This window comes from Panthera pardus, unplaced genomic scaffold, assembly GCF_024362965.1.
Source record: "Panthera pardus isolate Hobbes unplaced genomic scaffold, ASM2436296v1 HiC_scaffold_25, whole genome shotgun sequence".
Classification (NCBI taxonomy): domain Eukaryota; kingdom Metazoa; phylum Chordata; class Mammalia; order Carnivora; family Felidae; genus Panthera; species Panthera pardus.
Window position 1 is genome coordinate 13,765,125 of NW_026526821.1, and position 21,298 is coordinate 13,786,422.

At 44.7% G+C, this 21,298-nt stretch overlaps 1 pseudogene; it reads left to right on the top strand.

The window, feature by feature from the left end:
- The first annotated feature begins 2,139 nt into the window (after window positions 1-2,139).
- On the top strand, window positions 2,140-2,429 carry LOC109272211 (60S ribosomal protein L37a-like; annotated as a pseudogene).
- Window positions 2,430-21,298: the final 18,869 nt, after the last annotated feature.

Below are 21,298 nucleotides of genomic sequence, written 5' to 3' on the forward strand. Positions count from 1 at the left end.
CTTGCTTTGCAGCGGACACCATCTCAACCGAGAGATCTAATCACCAAACACTATCACTTAGCTTCACCAGTAATGGATCAAACTGACATGACTTGTCTCCTGATATGATGCAATGGGGATGGCACAACGCCACCTCTGTAGTAGTATCCTTGCCAAAAAAAAAAAAAAAAAAAACAGCCGACCTGAACCTAACTATGAAGAAACAACCAGGCAAATCCAGAATGTGGGACATGCTACGAAACACCTTGCCTGGGCTCTTAAAAAAGCACGGAAGAGGTGAAAACCAAATGGCAGTAGGTGAGCCTTGATTGGATCAAGATTTTTTTTTTCTTTCATGCAAAACGGACGGCAGGAAGGGGGGGTGTAATATAGACTCTATATTAGATAATACTGTTGAATCAGTGTTAAATGTCTCGAGTGTGAGTAGAATAAAAAAACCACTTTATGCTCTGCTCCCATCCTTTCCCACCTGGACTACTGCAGTAGCTTTCTCGCTGTTCTCCCGGCTTCCATTCCAGCCTACTCTCAACGTAGCAGCCAGAGAGGTCCTGATAAAAACCAAGTCATTTTATGTCTGTCTTCCAAAACCTTTACAGTAACCTGAAGAGACCACACAACCAGTCTATCCCCTTTCAGTCACCATCACCCGCTTCTTGTCCAACCCACTGCTGTATTCCAGGCCCACTTGGACTCCTTGGGGTCCCTCCAACATAGCTACCACACCTTGACCTCAGAGGCCCTGCCTCTGCTATTTCTGCCTGGTTCGCTCCCCGCCCCACCCCTACCCCCACCACCACCGGAAAGTTTAAACAACACCCTCCCTCATCTTCCTCCCCACCCCTCATTGTCCAAATGTCACTTCTTCAGTGAGGCTTTCCCTGATTGCTCTATTTTAAATTCCCGCCCACTGTGGTCTCAGTTTTCTCTATCCCGCTTCCCTGCTTCATTTCTTTTCATAGCATTTTTTGTCATTGGAAACAACATATTTTTGATTACTTGCGGTACTTATTATCTCTTTTCCTCACTAGGATGAAAACTCCATGAAGGTAGAGCTTTTGTCTCTTTCATTCTCTGACGTAGTATTCTCAGGACCCACTACGTAGTTTAGCGAGAGTACTCACTCAGACGGTATATGCTACTTGTATTCAATCCCTCATCAAACAACAGATAATAAACACTGTGGTTGGATGTTGAGGATCCCGAAATGAATGCTAAGACCCTGCATGAACTTTCACCTGAACGACTGAAGCTCTCCTTGCTTTTCCCTTTAGTAATCCCCAAAACACTCCCCACACAGTAGCCAGAGGGATCTTTGAAAACTCATGCACTAAATCATGTCACTTCCAACCTGAACATGTTCCAGTGACATCCTATTGCATTTGGGATAAAACCCAGACCCTAACTGGCTTGGTCTCTGCTTCCCTCTCCGATCTCAGGTAATAGATCTTTTCTAATTTCTTATCCTGTGCGAGACACTAACATTCCTCTTGTTTCGAGAACTTCCCAAACATGCCTCAGGGACTGTCGCTTGCTGTGCTGTTTGTTCCCTTTGCTCTCCGGCAGTTTTCATTCCTCCTGGCGTGCTCCCCATTGTCATTCAGATCTCTGCTACCTATTGTCATTCAGGTAGATCTTCTAAAGCAAAGAAGATCAGGGGTGAGTGAAGAAGCTTCCAGCTCTTAATCTCAGGGTCGTGAGTTTGAGCCCCAAGTTGGGTGTATGGATTACTTAAATAAACTTTAAAAAAAAGTTAAAAAAAAAAAAAAACATAGAAGATCAAGTAGATCTTCCAAACCAAATGCTCCAAGAGGGCAGGGAATTTGTTCAGTTCACTCAAGCGTCTCCAGCACCCAGATTAGTGTCTGGCTTAGAGTAGGCACTTAAATAATTGTGAAGGAAACGGAAAGAAAGAAAGAAAGAAGGAAGGAAAGGGAGGGGAAAAGAAGAAAGGAAAGAAGGTAAAAAAGAAATCAATCTATCAATTATATATATACATATACGTAAATATGTATATGCATATATATACATGTACATATATATACATACATACTTATATGTATGTGTGTGTGTGTGTGTGTGTGTGTGTACACGTACACATATATATTCAGCTCTCTGGTCTCAGACCTAGTTTGTGGCAACATGACTAAACACAGCAAGAAGTTGGGAATCATTAGTAAATATGGGACCTATTAAGGTGCCTCCCACAGGAAAGTGGTGAAGATTGAAATAAGCTAGCGCGCCAAGTACATTTGCTCCTTCTGTGGCAAAACCAAGATGAAAAGAAAAGCTGTGGGGATCTGGCACTGTGGCTCCTGCATGAAAACGGTGGCCGGTGGTACCCGGACCTACACTACCAGCCCTACAGTCCCATCAGAAGACTAAAGGAGTAGAAAGACCGGGAGAAGTTCCACCATTTGAAACATTGCTAGCCTATAATAAATGGGTTACTTTATGTGGCCAAAATATATATATCTACGCATATAAATATGTTATAGATATGTATAGATACATATGCATATAGAATACATAGATTCACAGCAGGTGTAACTAATATTAACAATTTAAAAATATGGGGGCACCTGGGGGCTCCTGAGTGGCCCAGTCGGTTGACCGTCTGACTCTTAATTTCAGCCCAAGTCACGATCTCCCGGTTCAAGGGATCAAGCCCCACAGCAGCCTCATGGTTCATGGGATCTAGCCCCTCTGCTCTGACGCCACAGAGCCTACTTGGGATTCTCTCTCTCTGCCCCACCCCCACTTGCACCTGTGCGCACACTTTCTCTCTCTCTCAAAATAAATAAATAAATGTTTAAAAAAATAAGTAAAAAATACGAAAAGTGAAAATAAAAAATATATACAAGTTGTTTGGGAACCCAAGAATAGACCTTTTAACTCAAGGGGTATTGGAAAAAGCTTCTAGGAGGAAGCAACTTCTGTGCTGAATTTGGCAAGGTTTTGATGTGACATTTGGGAAACACTATTCTTTTTTTTTTTTTTTTTCTTTAATGGTTATTTATTTGCAGGGGGCGGGCAGACAGAGGGAGACAGAAGATCCCAAGCAGGCTCCACGCTGTTGGCACAGAGCCCTAAGAGGGGCTCCAGCCCACCAACCCCGAGATCATGACCTGAGCCAAAGTCCAATGCTTAACGGACTGAGTCACCAGGCACCCCTGGAATATACTATTCTTGACTTCAAATCTAAGCCAAATGAGTGAAAGTCTCTAGTAAATAGTCTGTGAAGATGTCTGCTATCATTCCGTCCTGTTTGCACAGTTGCGCCTCCATCAAGGAGTAAATTTTCTTTCCTCTTTCTTGAACTGGGGTTGCTCTGGAACTGTTCGATGAATGAAAATGGTGGCAGTTTTATGGTGAGACTTTCAGCTCATGCCCTAAGATGATTGGCAGCTTCCATTTCTTTCCTCTTGGAACCCAGCCTCCATGCTGTGGGAACCCCAAGCCACATGGAGAGTGAGAGTCCACATGGAAAAAAAAGGGAGGCACTCCAGTCAACAGTCCCAGCTAAGATCCCAGCCAGTAGTTACTGCCAGCCCCATGAGTCAGCCTTTTTTCACATGCCAGTCCCTGGAGGCTCAGGGGACTGCAGTCCCCACCAATAAGATCGAGAACAGAAGAACCACCCACTGAGCCAAATCATCCTACAGTATCATGAGAGATAATAAAATGGTTGTTCTTTAAACCATTAAATTTTGCAGTGGTTTGTTAACAGCAATTGATAACTGAAACATTCTACGTGTGTGTGCTTTTGCTGACCTGTGGCTGAAAACTTTCAGGAGGTAGGAAGAGTAGTCTCAAATCCTGAAATTACCCCAATCAAATTGCCTTGGCCTAGGGTACACAGAAGCATAATGCTGTGAGAATGAGATTATAAGGTCACCCAGCTAAAGCCCTCCAAAAATGAAGAGATTCTGCCTACAACAATTGTGATTTCACGAAGCCTCTACCTCCACACTCCCAGGATAGGCGCTCCCTTCCTCAAGGACAGCTGTGTCCTTCAGGGCTCTTGGGTTGCAAGCAACAACAATAGACTATGGGATGGAGTAAAATGATAGGCAGGAACTCACAGAATCAAAGGGAAAACTAGAAGATCAGGCCCAGAAATGTCAGAAACCAGGGGAAAAGAAGATCCCGAATATCTTCTCCAGAACCAACAGTAAATCTAGAGCTCAATCATTTTTTTCTATCTTCTCATCACCCTATTCCAAGATTCAAATTCAAGGAGTGCCTGGCTGGCTCCGTTGATAGAACACGCAACTCTTGATCTCGGGGTTGTGAGTTCGAGGCCCCCCTTAGGTGTAGAGATTACTTAAAATCAAAAAAAAAAAAAAAAAAAGAGAGAGAGAGAGAGAAATTTGTTCAATTGGTCTAGCTTGGGTCACATGCTGTGTATGCAAGTAACAGGCTGCTAGACCGGTAATCATGCTAACTAGCCTGCCTTCAACTTACTCTCAAATAATTCAAGTGGAGAAAAATATAACCCGCGTGCGTGCACAGAGAGAGAGACTGCATGTGAGCAAACGTGGCAAAATTTTACCGATTAGTAAATCTAGATTCAGAGTATGCAGGTGTTTATTGTGTTGTTGAAATTTTCCTGTAGACTTGCAATTTTCCAAAATAAAAATTTCTGGCAGAAAAGAAAAAAAAGATAATAGTAGCCAGCACTCATAGAAAACATACTTACCAGACACAATTCCAAGTCCATTATATATATTAATTCATTTAACCCTTGTGATAACCCTAAGCAGTGGGTCTTTCATTATCTCCATTTTATGCATGAATAAATGGAAGCGTTGAACAAGTGAGTAACTTGCCCAACGGTATAAGGTACTAAATGCTAGAGTCAGGGTATAAACCCAGGCTCACAAGCCTATAATCTTAACTGTTATGCTTTATTGTCTCTCCATAGATGCATAAACAATAAAGACATTTAATTGTCACATATGTCTAAAAGTAGACAGATCCAGAGTATGCTCATCAAGAACCAGAATGTTACAATCCTCCTCTGTCATCTTCAGCATATTGGCTTTCTGTCCTTAGTTTATAACCTCATGGGCACAAGATGGCTGCCACAGCTGAAGAATCACACCAATTCCAATTCCAGTTAGAATGCAGGAAAGCAGAAAAGTGAATAGGCGTCAAGACAGATGCCGCCTCTCTCCCCGTTTTTTTTTTTTTTTTCAGACATACAACTCTTTCCCCAAACTTCCCTACTGCCCTTCATGGCCCCCATGCCCCTGCAGCAAATGTCCCCTTACATCTCATCATAGTGGAGAGAGGAGCCACATGGTCACCCCTGGCTGCAAGGCAATCTGGGAATCCAAGCATTTACTATTTCAACCATTCCCTTTGAGAGGATAAGTAAATGTTTCTCAGTTGTTTAGGGACAACCCAGAGGCTCAGCTCTCGTCCCTGTCCCCCTGACAGTCCCCTGCATTCTTCCTTTACTGTGACAATATAGCCTAGTGGTTAAGAGTGTGGGCTTTGCACCCACTGCCTGACTTGCTCAGCTGGTTCTGCTACTTATCAACCTGTGTGATAATGACTGGTTGCTTGAACTTTCTGTGCCTCCATGTCCTAAAATGGGAACTAAAATAACACCTATTTCATGGGAGGATTACATAAAACAACACAGTGAAAGCCCTAAAAACAGGATCAAGCACAAAGCACACCTTCGATAAATGTTAATAATGATCACATACAGTGGCTCTATACTTGGGGTGTGCAGGAATTAATACCCAAAGGTTAGTCACAATTTCCTCCTCTCCCCCCATTTTGCCACATCACACTTCTTATAGTCTGAAATTTCCCTGCAAGTGAAAATAGAATGCTTGGGTGGATACCTAAACCCTGCACATGCCTGACACTCTGTTTTGAAATACCCAACCTGAAAATGAGTTGGCCCCGGTCCAGGCTCCGCCCGGAGGCTGGGTGCACTCTGAACCTGTCCACTCCTGGGTAGGACACACAGCTGAGCTGGAGTCACACACAGGCAAAAGAGATTTCCAGCCAGTGAACGCTTTATTTGTTGTTCTGCTTAAAAGAGGAAAACACCTCTGTGAAGAATCGCATTTAAAGCCCATCTTTAGTTGGCAAAAAGCAGCGTGAGCCTTCTGACCCAGAGTAACCTTGTTCACACCTCTTGCTTTAAACCTAGAACAGGGGTTGGGTGACCTGTGATTTTCGTTCCAGAGCCGTCTCGGGACCCAGCTGAAATTGGCAGCTGGCTGCCTGCAATAGACTTCCCCCATCCCTGTAACCTGCAAATGACTCCACACAGTAGGAAGACTCTGAAGCCCAGTTCACTTTTTGCTTTTTGCTTTTTGGGTTTTTTTCTTCCCCCTCTGGGACTTACTTATTAAATGTGTTTGCTTTATGGAAAAAAAAAATTAGTCTGCTACCAAATGCTTTATAAGTACCCATCGTTGGAGGGCTAAAATTAAAAAAAAAAAAAAAAAAAAAAAAGCGTTGGAAGGATGAGGAAAAACTGGAATTTCATATGCTGCTGGTAGGGACTGTAAAATGCTGCAGCCATTCAATGTTTATTTATTTTTGACAGAGAGAGAGAGAGAGACAGAGCATGAGCGGGGGAGGGGCAGAGAGAGAGGGAGACACAGAATCCTAAGCAGGCTCCAGGCCCTGAGCTGTCAGCACAGAGCCGACTCAGGGCTCAAACTCACGGACCGTGAGATCATGACCTGAGCCGAAGTCGGGCGCTCAACTGGCTGAGCCATCCAGGTGCAGCCATTTTACATAACAGCTCGGCAGCTCGTCAAAATGTGAAACCTAGAGCCATTCCACCCCTAAATATATTCCCAAGAGAATTTAAAACCTAAGTCCACTCAAAAACTTACACAGCTGGGGCACCCAGGTGGCCCAATCGGCTAAGCATCTGACTCTTGATGTCCTTTGTTTTTTTTTTTTTAACATTTTATTTATTTTTGAGACAGAGAGAGAGACAGAGCATGAACAGGGGAGAGGCAGAGAGAGAGAGAGGGACACACAGAATCGGAAGCAGGCTCCAGGCTCTGAGCCATCAGCCCAGAGCCCGACGCGGGGCTTGAACTCACAGACCGCAAGATCGTGACCTGAGCTGAAGTCGGCCGCTTAACCGACTGAGCCACCCAGGCGCCCCTCTTGATGTCCTTTGATCTCAGCTCAGGTCTTGATCTCAGGTGGTGAGTTCAAGCCCCGCTCTGGGCTCGGTGCTGCGCAGGAAGCCTACTTAATAAAACAAAAACAAAAACTGTACAGAAACGTTTATGGCAACTCTATTCATTATAGTCAAATGATCTAGTCGTTCTATTCAAATTATTCAAGTGAATGACGGCTACTCGTTATCGTCGAGAATGGAAAGAACCCCAATGACCATCGACTGATAAATGGTCCCACCAAAATGTGTACCCACTCAATGGAATATTATTTGGCAATAAAAAGAAATGAAGTACTGATACATGCTATAACATGGGTGCACCTTGAAAACATCATGCTAAGCGAAGGGGGCCAGTCATATATCACATAATTCCGTTTATATGAAATGTACAGAATTAGCAAGTCTAAAGAAACAAAAAGTAGGTTGGTGGTTGCTAGGGACAGGAGGAGGGGAGCGTGGGAGATGGTGGCAAAGGAGGGGTGCAGCGTTTCTGGAGGGATGAAAATATTTTGAAATCAGGTAGTGGCAATGATAGTGTGACGCGAGGGATATGCTAAAAAACACTGAAGCATATACTTTAGAAGGGTGACTTTTATGGCATGTGAATCACATCTCAATAAAGCTGTTGGGTTTTTTTTAAGTGTCCATTGTGGTTAATGCACTTGTGAGATTGGTAATTTTCACATCACGCTCAGAGATGTGAAAAGAAAAAATTTTTTGACTGTTTATTTTCTTTTTGAGAAGGAGAGAGAGAGAGAGAGAGAGCAAGCACACAAGCAGGGGAGGGACACAGAGAGGGACAGAGGATCCGAAGGGGGCTTTGCACTGACAGCAGTGAGCCTAATGTGGGGCTCGAACTCGCAAACCACGAGATCATGACCTGAGCCACCCGGGTGCCTCTGAAAAGAAAAAAATTTTAAATAATGGTAGAAATTCAGAAGGTAAAAAGAGTTTGTAAGAAATAAGAAGTAACCCGGGGCGCCTGGGTGGCTCAGTCGGTTGAGCGTCCGACCTCAGCTCAGGTCACGATCTCGCGGGTCCTTGAGTTCGAGCCCCGCGTCGGGCTCTGGGCTGATGGCTCAGAGCCTGGAGCCTGCTTCCGATTCTGTGTCTCCCTCTCTCTGCCCCTCCCCCGTTCATGCTCTGTCTCTCTCTGTCCCAAAAATAAACGTAAAAAAAAAAAAAAAAATTAAAAAAAAGAAATAAAAAGTAACCCTCTACCCACCCGTGCTCTCAGATCTTCTTCTTTCCAGGGATACTACCATCACATTTTCTTTTTTTCTTTTTCTTTTTAATATTTCATTTTTAAGTAACCTCTATACCCAACGTGGGACTTGAACTCACAACCCGGAGATCAAGAGTCACACCACAGGGCACTGGGTGGTTCAGTCAGTTAAGCATCCGACTCTTGATTTCAGCTCAGGTCATGATCTCACAATTCATGAAATCAAGTCCCGAGCTGGGCTCTGCACTGACAACAGGGAGCCTGCTTGGGATTCTCTGTCTCCCTGTCTCTCTGCCCCTCCCCCTTGCGCTCTCTCTCTGTCTCTCTCTCTCAAAATAAATAAGTAAACTTAAAAAAAAAAAAAAAAGAGTTGCACTCTCCTCCAACTGAGCCAGCCAGGCACCCCCACCATCACCATTTTCTTACTTGTCCTTCCAGGGATAGTCTATGCCTACCTAAACTTATATATGTATTGCTTCTCATATAAACAAGAGCATAATGTCCACAATGTTTTGGCCCTTGTCTTTGCAAGGACCTTATGACAAAGTACATAGAGAGCTGTCATGTTTTTCACAAGGATGTGGATATTATTAGTAGACACTCAGTTTGTTTCCTGTCTGTTACCGTTACAATGAATTTCCTTGTACCTCTCTCTTAAAAGAAACATTTTAACAGGTACTAGTAATCATAAAATATAAAGAAAAAGAGATCTTATTAATGAAGTCTTTCTATTTAGAAAGTTTGATGATGTCAGGGGCGCCTGGGTGGCTCAGTGGGTTAAGCTTCCGACTTCAGCTCAGGTCAAGATCTTGCAGTTCTCAAGCACGAGCCCTGCATCACGCTATGTGCTCAGAGCCTGGAGCCTGCCTCAGTTTCTGTGTCTCCCTCTCTCTCTGCCCCTCCCTCACTCACACCCTGTCTCTCTCAAAAATAAACAAACATAGAAAGAAAGAAAGAAAGAAAGAAAGAAAGAAAGAAAGAGAAGGAAAGAAAGAAAGAGAAAGAAAGAAAGAAAGAAAGAAAGAAAGAAAGAAAGAAAGAAAGAAAAAGAAAGAAAGTTAGAAAGAAAGAAAGAAAGAAAGAAAGAGAAAGAAAGAAAGAAAGAAAGAAAGAGAAAGGAAGAGAAAGAAAGAAAGAAAGAAAGAAAGAAAGAAAGAAAGAAAGAAAGAAAGAAAGAAAGTTTGACAATGTGAAACCTAAGACCCTGCCAGGACCAGCAGAGGAATGGGACTAGAAGGCGCCATGAGAGGAGACAGAGATGTTTTCTAGCAATGGTCATGTTTTGAATCAAGGCAACTCCAAGTTCTGAAATGGAAGAATCACCAAAGTTGGAGCTTTTGGGTTCAGATAGGAAAAGGCATCTTTGAAGATGGACACATCAGTGTCTCCAAAAGGCAATAGTGGAGTTGGCTTCATGAGACAATATCATGTTTTCCAGATGGTGAGTCAAAACCCATTCATGGGTTTGCAAATCAACAGCATGGGATCTGCCCACTATTTTAAAACACTTGTGATGGAATTTTACGAAATATCAGAGTGGATCTCCCGTAGTATGTATTGTTTCTTAAAATTTTTACCTCAAGTATATATAGAAGTGTGAAAGCTGAATCACCGTGTGAAATATATTTGTCACTGTGATTCACAGTCAAATGCTTAAAGGCACTGAGCAGAGAGGGTGACTTTCTGGCCCCTACGTTCTCTTTCATAACCCCCAGCCTTTTTGCCAGGCTTAGCATATAGAACTGAGAACCAAATCCCCCGCTCCTTCCCGGGATAAATTCAACCGAGAAGTGGGAAGGTGGTGGAGACAGTGGCCTTGAGGAGCCAGATTCAACCCCACCTCTCTCCTCCAGAGGAGGATAGATTTGAGGACTCTCCAGCAGATTCTTCCCACCTTGGCTGTGGGGCTTTTCTTACATTTTCCTTCCCTCTTTTCCTTCCTTCTTTCCTTGTTTCTTTCTTAATTCCACAAACAAGATGTCAGGTCAAGGCCCTTGGCCACCCAAGTGCTCTTCCAGAGGTAACCACCGTTACCAGTCTCTTAGATGTTGTATACGAGATGCGTTTACAAACAAACACAAGGGGCGCCTGGGTGGCGCAGTCGGTTAAGCGTCCGACTTCAGCCAGGTCACGATCTCGTGGTCCGTGAGTTCGAGCCCCGCGTCAGGCTCTGGGCTGATGGCTCGGAGCCTGGAGCCTGTTTCCGATTCTGTGTCTCCCTCTCTCTCTGCCCCTCCCCCGTTCACGCTCTGTCTCTCTCTGTCCCAAAAATAAATTAAAAACGTTGAAAAAAAAATTAAAAAAAAAAAAAAAGACTTTAAAAAAAAAAAAAACAAAGAAACACAAGTATACGTACAGATAAATTTTTGTACGCAAATGATGGTGTACTAATGTGCCCTGCTTTGCCCGTAACTTTTTTCACTTCCGGCAGATATCTGGAACATCTTTTCACATTGGGACGTGTTGAGCGTCTTCATTATTTTGTTGTCTGCATGGCATGCCATCATGGAATCTCGGGGCTTGTTTTTTTTTTTTTTTTAATATTTACTTATTTTTGAGAGACCACAAGTGGGGGGGGGGGGCAGAGGGGGGAGGCAGACAGAGGATCCCAAGCGGCCTCCATGCTGACAGCAGCAAGCCCGCTGTGGGGCTCGAACCCATGAACCGCGAGATCATGACCTGAGCCAAAGTCGGACACTCAACCGACTGAGCCCCCCCGGGAGCCCCAAATCTTGGGGCTTTGAAAGGTTGGCTGACCCCAGCCCTGGAATTACAGTTTCCTTCTCTTTTTATTATTTTTTTAATGAAGTTAGGTTTTAAAGTGATGACAGTGAGCTTATTTAATGCATAAACCTTCTTCTAATTATTTAGTAATTATAGAGTAGAAACATCGGAGGAATGGATGTGTTGAGGCATGAAAACGGTATCTATGCCAGGGGTAAATAAATGTGTAAGCCAAGTGAAGATCCTGGCGTTAAAAAAAAAAAAAATTTTTTTTTTGTAAACCACCCTCTGGCTGTTATCAATCAACTGGATTGCAGAGTCTGTTAAGGATAAGCCACCACACACATCAATTATGATGCCTGCCCCACCCACGGGTCCGTCTAAAGGAAGGGCAGAAGTCACTGTCTCTGGTACCCTGTATTTGGCCACTTCTGCTCACAACACAGCTGACTAGATCACATTTGGGCATCAGCCCCAACAGCAGCCAAATACATGGGCTGCCTAGTGATTTCTGAGGTGGCCGGGCACAAATATATTGAGCCAAACAGGAAACAGGTTGACTTGTCAGATTTTCATTTGTATGACTTTGAATCAGACAACTACAGAGTGGGGGCGCCTGGCTGGCTCAGTGGCTCTTGATCTCGGGGTCGTGAGTTCGAGCCCTACGTTGAGTGTAGAGATTGCTTAAATAAGTAAATAACTAAATAAATACACTTAAAAAAAAGGGGGAGGAACTCTGGAGTGAATCAACTAGTTAATAAAAGGATTTGCGCCTGAAGGGATAAAGAACAGAGAAACAGCATGTCCTAGAGTGGACGCAAAGAACAGAAACAGAATATCCAGAGCTGGGAGGCAGAGAGAAGATACTAGAAAAGAAAAGTGAAGGCAGGTCACCCCCAGCAGTACAGCAGACTCAGAGAAGTTGAAACACCCCGCCCCGACAAAGACATCTGACAATTCTGGGTAAAAGATAACAAATATTCTTTCAAACGAAAAACTGAGTTCCCAAGAAAGTGAGGGGAATCCCCTCGTGCCAAAAAACAAAAATGGAACTGAAAACTAGACCAGTAAGTGCAAACTGACACTGTGAGTGCCAGAAGAGGGAGGCGTCGTGGGTCTTGGGTTGAGATGCAAAAGTAAGGACAGGAAATGAGGCCCTGGGCTCCTACAATCCAAAATTACAGCACACAGAGGGAGAGAGTCCTCCTTGAGCTAGCAATCAGCAGACAAGCAAAGATGCGATTAGACCCCAAGCAGACAGGGTACGAGGATAAGAACCATGGAAGAGATAGGATGTAATATAGTGGCGTATAAAGACACACAAAAAAGGAACCAAAATAGGAGAGAAGAACAAGATATTTCATAAATGTAAAGACAAGCAAGTTTGACCAAGAACCAAGCAGGGTAGAGAAGGAGAAGCTGATAGGTGGCAGGAAGGAAAACAAGATGGCCTGTGGAGACCCAAACATAGAGAAAGTAACTGAACTCGGTGTAGGACAGAGCCCTAACTTTGCTAGAGGTATCGTGGAGTGCTGCGACCAGCTAGCCAAGGCCAGCAGAACTCTGTGGGTGTTGTGAGGCCTTCATCCACTCTTCTTACCAAATACTTATTAAGTGCTGTATTGATTTCCTGTTGCCGCTATAGCAAATTGCCACATAGTGGCTTAAAGCAACACAAATTTATTATCTTACAGTTTCAGATGTCAAAAACCTGGAATGGGTCTTAAAGGGCTAACATCAGAGACTGCATTCCTTCCGGAGGCTCTAGGGAGGAATCTGTCTCCTTGCCTTTCCAACATCTAGAGACTGCCCACATTCCTTGGCTCAAGGCCCCCCTCTATCGTCACTCCCACCTCTGCTTCTGTTGTCACATCTTCTCTTGACTCTGACACTCCTGCTTCCCTCTTCCAAAGACCCTTATGGTTACATTGGGCCCACTCAGATAACTCCAGATAATCTTTCCATTTCAAAATCCTTAACCACATTTGCAAAGTCCTTTCTTCCTTTTTTTTTTTTTTTAAGTTTTATCTGAGTAATCTCTACACCCCACGTGGGGCTCGAACCCAGAACCCTGAGATCGAGAGTCACATGCTCCTCCGACTGAGCCAGCCAGGTGCCCTTTGACCATGTAAGGTAACACACTCACAGGCACTTATTCCAGGATGGGAAATGGAAGGGTGAACCACAGAGACCTGCTCCCACAAAGCTAGAGTTCCAAGGGATGGGGAGACAGCGAAGAAGGATGGATGGTCCCAAAGCGAACACGAAAGTAAGCAAAGTACGTACAGCAAGTGATCGAGGTCTATGAAAGAAATAATTCCAAGGTAATAGAACAGAGATTGGGGGCTGAGGAGGCTACCTTAGGATGTCGGGTCAGGCTCCTGAAAGGAGATGACATTTGAGGTGACACAGGCATGGTGACAAGAAAGGAGCCCTCAAAATATCTGAGGAAAGGGCATTGCTGGCAGAGGGCACATAGGGGTGCATCCCGGGAGGAGCAGGATGGCAGCATGGCCGAGTGGGTGACAAGAGAGGATCCAGCAATCTGCTCTTGCTGGCTTTCTGCAAGGATCATGGAGAAAAAAAAAAGATTATGCCCCAGGGAAGCCCACCCTTGCCTGAAGTAGATTGATCTATTGCAACCAAAAGCTCTACGCTGATATAGGACACAAAATATTGTAAGACATGATGTGATGTGGTGCAGGTGCTTTAGAACACAATCTAGCTCCCAAAAAGGTTAAACCTAGAGCGACCTCATGACTCAGCAACTCCACTCCTAGGTAGATCCCCAAAAGAAATGAAAACGTATGTCTATACAAAAACTTGCATGTGACTGTCCATAGCAGCACCCTTCGTGAGAGCCCCAAAGCAGAAACAACCCCAAATGCCCGTCGACTGATGAACGGGCACACAAAATGTCGTGTATCCGTTAGTGGAACATCGTCTGGTCCCACGAAGGAACCAAGTACTGATACGTGCTTCGTGGGTGAATCTTGAAACTTTAGGCTGAGTGAAAGACGCGACTCACCAAAGGCCACATATTGTAGGAATCGATTTACGTGAAATGTGCGGACAGGCAAAACCATACAGACAGAAAATAGTTTTGTGGTTACCGAGGGATGGGGAGGAGCAAGACAGGAAGACTGATTGATTGCTGATGGGTATAGGGTTTCCTTTGGGGGTGATGAAATGTTGTAACATTGATTATAGTGATGGTAGTGGATATGAATCCACTAAAAACCATTGTACCCTTGTTAATTTTCTTAATATATTTTTATATGAATTGTACACTTTATTTTTTTTTTAATGTTTATTTATTTTTGAGACACAGAGAGACAGAGCATGAACGGGGGAGGGTCAGAGAGAGAGGGAGACACAGAATCTGAAGCAGGCTCCAGGCTCTGAGCTGTCAGCTCAGAGCCCAACACGGGGCTCGAACCCACGGACCGTGAGATCATGACCTGAGCCGAAGTCGGACACTCAACCGACTGAGCCACCCAGGCGCCCCTGAATTGTACACTTTAAATGGGTGAATTTATGGTATAGAAACTATATCTTCATAAAAGCCAATTTTTTCTTTTTACGATTTTAGTTTTAAGTAATCTCTACACCCAACATGGGGCTCCAATTCACAACCCCAAGATCAAGAGTCACATGTTCCACCAACTGAGCCAGCCAGGCGCCCATTATACCATATGTTTTCTTCTTTTCTTTTTCTTTTTTCTTTCTTTCCTTCCTTCTTTCTTCTTTCTTTCTTCTTTCCTTCTTTCTTTCTTTCTTTTTCTTCTTTCTTTCTTTCTTTCTTTCTTTCTTTCTTTCTTTCTTTCTTAAGTTTATTTATTTATTTTGAGGGAAAGACCGCAGGCAGAGCAGGGGAGAGAGGATCCCAAGCAGGCTCATCACTGTCAGCGTGGAGCCAGACATGGGGCTCGAAATCATGAACCACGAGATGGTGACCTGAGCCAAAATCAAGAGTCAGATGCTTAACTGACTGAGCCACCCAGGTGCCCCTAACATGTGTTTTAAAAATCAGCTTTTATTGATGGGGCACCTGACTAGCTTAGTTTGTAGAGCGTGTGACCCTCTTGATCTCAGGGTCATAAGTTGGAGCCCCACGTTGGGTATAGAGATTACCAAAAAAAAAAAAAAAAAAAAAAGTAAATACATAAATAAAATTAATAAGACATATGTCATGAGATACAGTCGCTGCCCTCAAAGAACTGAAAGTTTAGTTAAGGACAAAAATGATCAAATGTCAATTGCCCTGGCACACCTCGGTGGCTCAGTTAGTTAAGTGCCCAGCTCAGGTCAGGACCTCACAGTTTGTGAGATCGCGAACCCTGAGCCCGGTGTTGGGCTCCTCACCGACAGTGTGGAGCATGCTTGGTATCCTCTCTCTGCCCCTCTCCTGCTCACACACTCTCTTTCTCTCTCTCTCAAAATAAATAAATAAACATAAAGAAAAAAAAAATGTTAACTGCCCCATACAGGCAAGTCACCCAGATGATAACTACACGAGCGGAATGACAATGATCACGTTAGGACACATATCTTGAGTTTCACTGTGTTCCAGACCCTGACCCAGATACCTGTGGCTGTAGCTTCTAGTGTCAAAGCTCATGGTCCAAAGGACTTGATAAATTCCCAAATGAGTTGTCCTGGTGTCCTGGGGGAAATTATCTTCTCCATTCTGGGCCTCAATTTCCCCATTTCTGAAATGAGCTGTCTGAATTCAGTGTTTTCCCCACAGGTGGGTAAGATGATTTTTGGTCAAATATTTAGACGACTCTACATAGCACTGCGAGAAAATCGCCCCTTTTTCAAATATCTTCCAATTCTACCTTTAGTAGGAAGTCTCAGTATGGTGCAATTTCCTTTTTGAACAAAGGACAAGCCATCAGAAATCCTAAAGTTTCTAGCCAAAATGTAATCTTGTTAAGTTACTTCACAGTCTTTACCCCTACCTTCCATTAATGTCAAGGGACTCAGGTTTTCTGCTTACAAATTTATTTTATTTTACTTTAGTATAAATTTTTAAAAAATGTTTTACTGTTTATTCCTTTTTGGAGACAGAGAGAGAGTGCGAGTGGGGGAGGGGCAAAGAGAGAGGGAGACACAGAATCCGAAGCAGGTTCCAGGTTCCGTGCTGACAGCACGGAGCCTGACGTGGGGCTCAAGCTCAGGAACTGTGAAATCAGGACCTAAGCCAAAGTCGAACACTTAACCGACCGAGCCATCCAGAAGCGCCTGTAAAATTTTTTTTTTTAACATTTATTTATTTTTGAAAGAGAGAGACACAGAGCATGAATTGGGGAGGGGCAGTGAGAGAGAGAGAGAGAGACACAGCAGTCTTGAATGATTAAGTCGGATGCTTAGCCGACTGAGCCACCCAGGTGCCCCTTCTGCTTACGTACTGATATAATGTTTCCTTTTGAAATAAAGCTTATACAACCAAAAATAAGTGAGTTGATTTCAAGAAACATACTAACTAAATAAATGATGTAGGTGGTACGAGAATATGGCAAAAATCCTAAAGATGGACCTAGAGAGTTAATCCACTATGCCCATTTCACAGGCAGGAAAGCTAAGACCTGATACAGCCAAAATGATTCCAGAGTTATTTTGCTGGCTCTGACTCGCTCAAGCGGCCACCACCAGGAGATCGCAGAGGATGCCTGGGCTTTCAAAGTGTGTTACACAGTCACGAACCCCTGGAGGTTCCGTTCCGGCGGGTCTGGGGTTCAGATATGCAAGTCCCGAATCCCCGAGTGATTCTACTGCACGTTCCTGTCCCCACTGTACAAGAGTCACTCATCCAACAATATTTATCAAGTGACTCCCACTTACCGGGAGCTCTGCTAACCCCTGGGACTGTAACAGTGAGCCTCAGAGACCAGCACTTTCTGCCATCGGGGAGTTTGTACACCAGTGAGGGGGGAAGGGGCAGAGGACTAAAGTTAAACACAAAAGCAAGATAATTACAGATCGTGATCGGTGCTATAAAAGAAATAGCTGATTACGATAGGCCAGAGAGCAACCACAGAAACGCCTCTTTAGTTTGTTTTGATTGTGTTTATCTTTTCACTTTGAATAGATAATACATTAATGAAGTTCGAAATTCAAAGCTACAAGGGACAGGGTGAAAATCTCCTTCCTTCTGTGCTCCCCAAGATGCCAAGTTTCTGTCCCTAGAGGCAACCAGGGTTACCTGTTTCACTAATGGCTTGGTGTAAGCGGAACCTGGAAGCCTCTGGTGCAGCTGGAGTGTGATGGGTCAAGCAGAAGTAAGCGTTAATGGCAGGCAGGGAGGCAGGGGCATGCAGGCTCTTGCCAGTCGTAAAAGAAGTTTGCAATTAATTGTGATAGCAATAGCCACTGGATGTGTTTTCGGCAGAATGACAGGATCTGACTCGTGTGTCAAAGACCATTTGGGTGATGCGGGGGCAGGAGTGGGAGAGGACCAGGTAGGCAGTGTGGCAGGTCAGAGGGGACGTGTGTGTGGGCTAGGACGGTTGCAGGAGGAAAGGACGGGTGGGGATACAGACTGAAGCTAGAACAGAGGAACCTTCAAGACGGATTAGACGAGGGGAACAAGGGAAAGCAGAGGTTTGAGCCCCTGGGAAGACGGGGCTGTCAGGTTTTGTGGGTGTCATAATGTCTGTAATTGACTTTAAAATACTTCAATGTGGGGCACCTGGCTGGCTCAGTCGGCAGGGTAAGCAACTCTTGATCTTGGGGTCATGTTCGAGCCCCATGTTGGGCACAGAGCGTACCTAAAAAACAGTTGAATAGGAGTGCCTGAGTGGCTCAGTTGGTTGAGCATGTGACTTCAGCTCAGGTCATGATCTCGTAGTTCATGAGTTCAAGCCCCGTGTTGGGATCTGTGCTGACAGCTCAGAGCCTGGAGCCTGCTTCGGATTCTTTGTCTCCCTCTCTCTCTGCCCCTCCCCCACTGACTCTCTCTCTCTCTCTCTCTCTCTCTCTCTCTCTCAAAAATAAAAACAAACATTAAAAAATAATAATAACTGGGGTGCCTGGGTGGCTGAGTCCTTTGGCTCAGGTCATGATCTCACCGTTCATGGGTTCCAGCCCCGCGTAGGACTCTACTCACAGCTTAGAGCCTGGAGCCTGCTTCAGATTCTGTGTCTCCCTTTCTCTCTCTCTCTCCCCTACTCACGCTCCATCTCTCTGTCTCTCTCAAAAGCAAACATTAAAACGTCAAAAATTTTTTTGAAAAATTAATAAATAATAATAATAAATAAATACTTCAATATAGTCAGTCTGTCCTATAAATCCCAGCTTATGCCAGTGATTCTCAAAGTGTAGGCCACGGGAGGAGCACCATAAGCATCACCTAGAACAGGTTAGAAATGCAGATTCTTTTTTTTTTTTTTTAATTTTTTTTTTTTAACGTTTATTTATTTTTGAGACAGAGAGAGACAGAGCATGAACGGGGGAGGGGCAGAGAGAGAGGGAGACACAGAACCGGAAGCAGGCTCCAGGCTCTGAGCCATCAGCCCAGAGCCCGACGCGGGGCTCGAACTCACGGACCGCGAGATCGTGACCTGAGCTGAAGTCGGACGCTTAACCAACTGAGCCACCCAGGTGCCCCAATATTTAGTTGTTTTGAGAGGGAGAGAGAGAGAGACAGCTCAAGCAGGGGAGAAGCAGAGAGAGAGAGGGAGAGAGAGAATCCCGAGCAGGCTCCACGCTATCGGCCTGGAGCCTGATGCAGAGCTGGAACTCACTAATCACGAGATCATGTCCTGAGCCGAAACCAAGAGTCGGACACTTAACTGACTGAGCCACCCAGGCGCCCCTAAATCAGAAATTCTGGAGGTAGGGCCCAGCAGTCATGATTTAACTAGCTGTCCAAATGGTTCTGATGCATGTTCAAGCTTTAGAACCTTTGGCTTAAGCCATGGTTCTGGGGATGGTCAGCGAAATGATATGTACAACACAGGGATAATTAGCCGGCATCCTAACAGAAATGGCCACACTATCACACGAAAATAAAAGCGAGTCTCAGGGTGCTCTGGAGACAGGTAGGAGACAAAGGGAGTGCTTTCAGCAAAAGAAGCTTATCAGAGAAAGGAAAACAATGCTGTACGTGCCTGGAACAGCTCTTGTAGGTGTGGTTCCCCAAGCCCTGGGAAAAACAGGCCTTATCTTGAAAAGAGGAAGGATTGGATGCAAAGAAGTTTGTCACAAACAATAGCAGTTCAGGCCTTGTTGGAGAAAACTGAGTTGTGTGCAAAAATAATAAGGAAAAACGTGGTGGTTTCTTTTGTTTTTTTGTTTTGCTTTTTTTAAGCAGAGTTCTGACCAAAAAGAAAAAAAAAAACATACTATGGGGATTGTGGAAGAGTGGAGTCCATTTTAGAAACACAGAAGGCTAGGGACACCTGGGAGACTTAGTGAGTTCAGTGTCCCACTCTTGATTTTGGCTCAGATCATGATCTCATGGTTCGTGGGATTGAGCCCAGAGTCAGGCTCTGTGCTGACAGCACAGAGCCTGCTCGGGATTCTCTCTCTCTCCGGTTCTCTCTGCCCCTCCCCCACTTGTGTTTTCTCTCTCTCTCTCTCTCTCTCTCTCTCGTCTGTTTCACCAACAAAGAAGCAGATTTGACCCAAAACAAGGTACTTCTCCTTTCAGTGATTTCAATATTTTCCCTTTCCAAAGGTTGGACTGTCACCTGTTAAAAATTGAAAACTTGGGGCACCTGGGTGGCTCAGTCGATTAAGTGTCTGACTTTGGCTCAGGTCACAATCTCACAGTTCAGAGGCTAGAGCCCCACATGGGGCTCTGTGCTGACAGCTCGGAGCCTGGAGCCTGCTTGGGATTCTGTGTCTCCCTCTCTCTGCCCCTCCCCCACTGGGCACTGTCTCTCAAAAATAAATAGACATTCAAAAAATTTTTCTGAAATTTAAAAATCATTCTTTGGGGCTCCTGGGTGGCTCAGTCGGTTAAGCGTCGGACTTCGGCTCAGGTCACGATCTCACAGTTCGTGAGTTCGAGCCCCGCGTCGGGCTCTAGGCTGACAGCTCAGAGCTTGGAGCCTGCTTCACATTCTGTGTCTCCCTCTCTCTGTGCCCCTCCCCCGCTCATGCTCTGTCTCTCTCTGTCTCAAAAATAAATGTTAAAAAAAATTTGTTTTAATAAAATAAAATAAGGGGGTCTCAGTCCATTGAGCGTCCAACTTTGGCTCAGGTCATGATCTCACAGTTCGTGAGTTCGAGCCCCCCGTCAGGCTCTGCGTTGATGGTGTGGAGCCCGCTTGGGATTCTCTCCTTCTCTCTGCCCCTCACCTGCTTGCACTCTCTCCCTCTCTCTCTCAAAGCAAATAAACTTAAAAGCAAACAAACAAAAACCCCTGTTCAACATCTTGACCAGGACAGTGGATGCACAGCCACAGGTGACAACATTGTATAGGACAGACACACAGACAACACTGTATAGGACAGACACACGGGCACAAATGCGTACAAGTCAAATTGGGGAAATCTGAACAAGACTGTTTGGTGGTGGATTGTATTGATGTCAGTAACCTGAATGTGATTTATACTACAGAGTTGTAGAAGGTTATCACTGGGGGGTGGGGGTGGGGGGCGGAATGGGCAAAGTGTACAAGGCATCTCCCTGTATGCTCTCTCTTTTTTTAAGATATTTATTTATTTATTTATTTATTTATTTTTAATGTTTATTTTTGAGAGAGAGAGAGAGAGAGAGACAGAGTGTGAGTGGGGGAGGGGCAGAGAGCAAGAGAGACACACACACACACACACACACACACACACACACACACAGAATCGGAAGCAGGCTCCAGGCTCGGAGCTGTCAGCACAGAGCCTGACACGGGGCTCGAACTCACAAACGGTGAGATCATGACCTGAGCCAGAGTCAGATGCTCCACCGACTGAGCCACCCAGGCGCCCCTTAAGATTTTTGTTTTTAAGTAATCTTTATCCACAACATGGGGCTCCAACTCACCACCCTGAGATCAAGAGTCACGTGCTCCTCTGACCAAGCCAGCCAGGTGCCCCGCTCTGTATTATTTCTTACAACTGCATGTGAACCTGTAATTAACAAAAATTTCTATAAACAACAACAACAACAACAACAACAACAACAGAGTGGGCTGGATTTGACCTGTGGCTTGCAGTGCTAAACATTTGCAAAG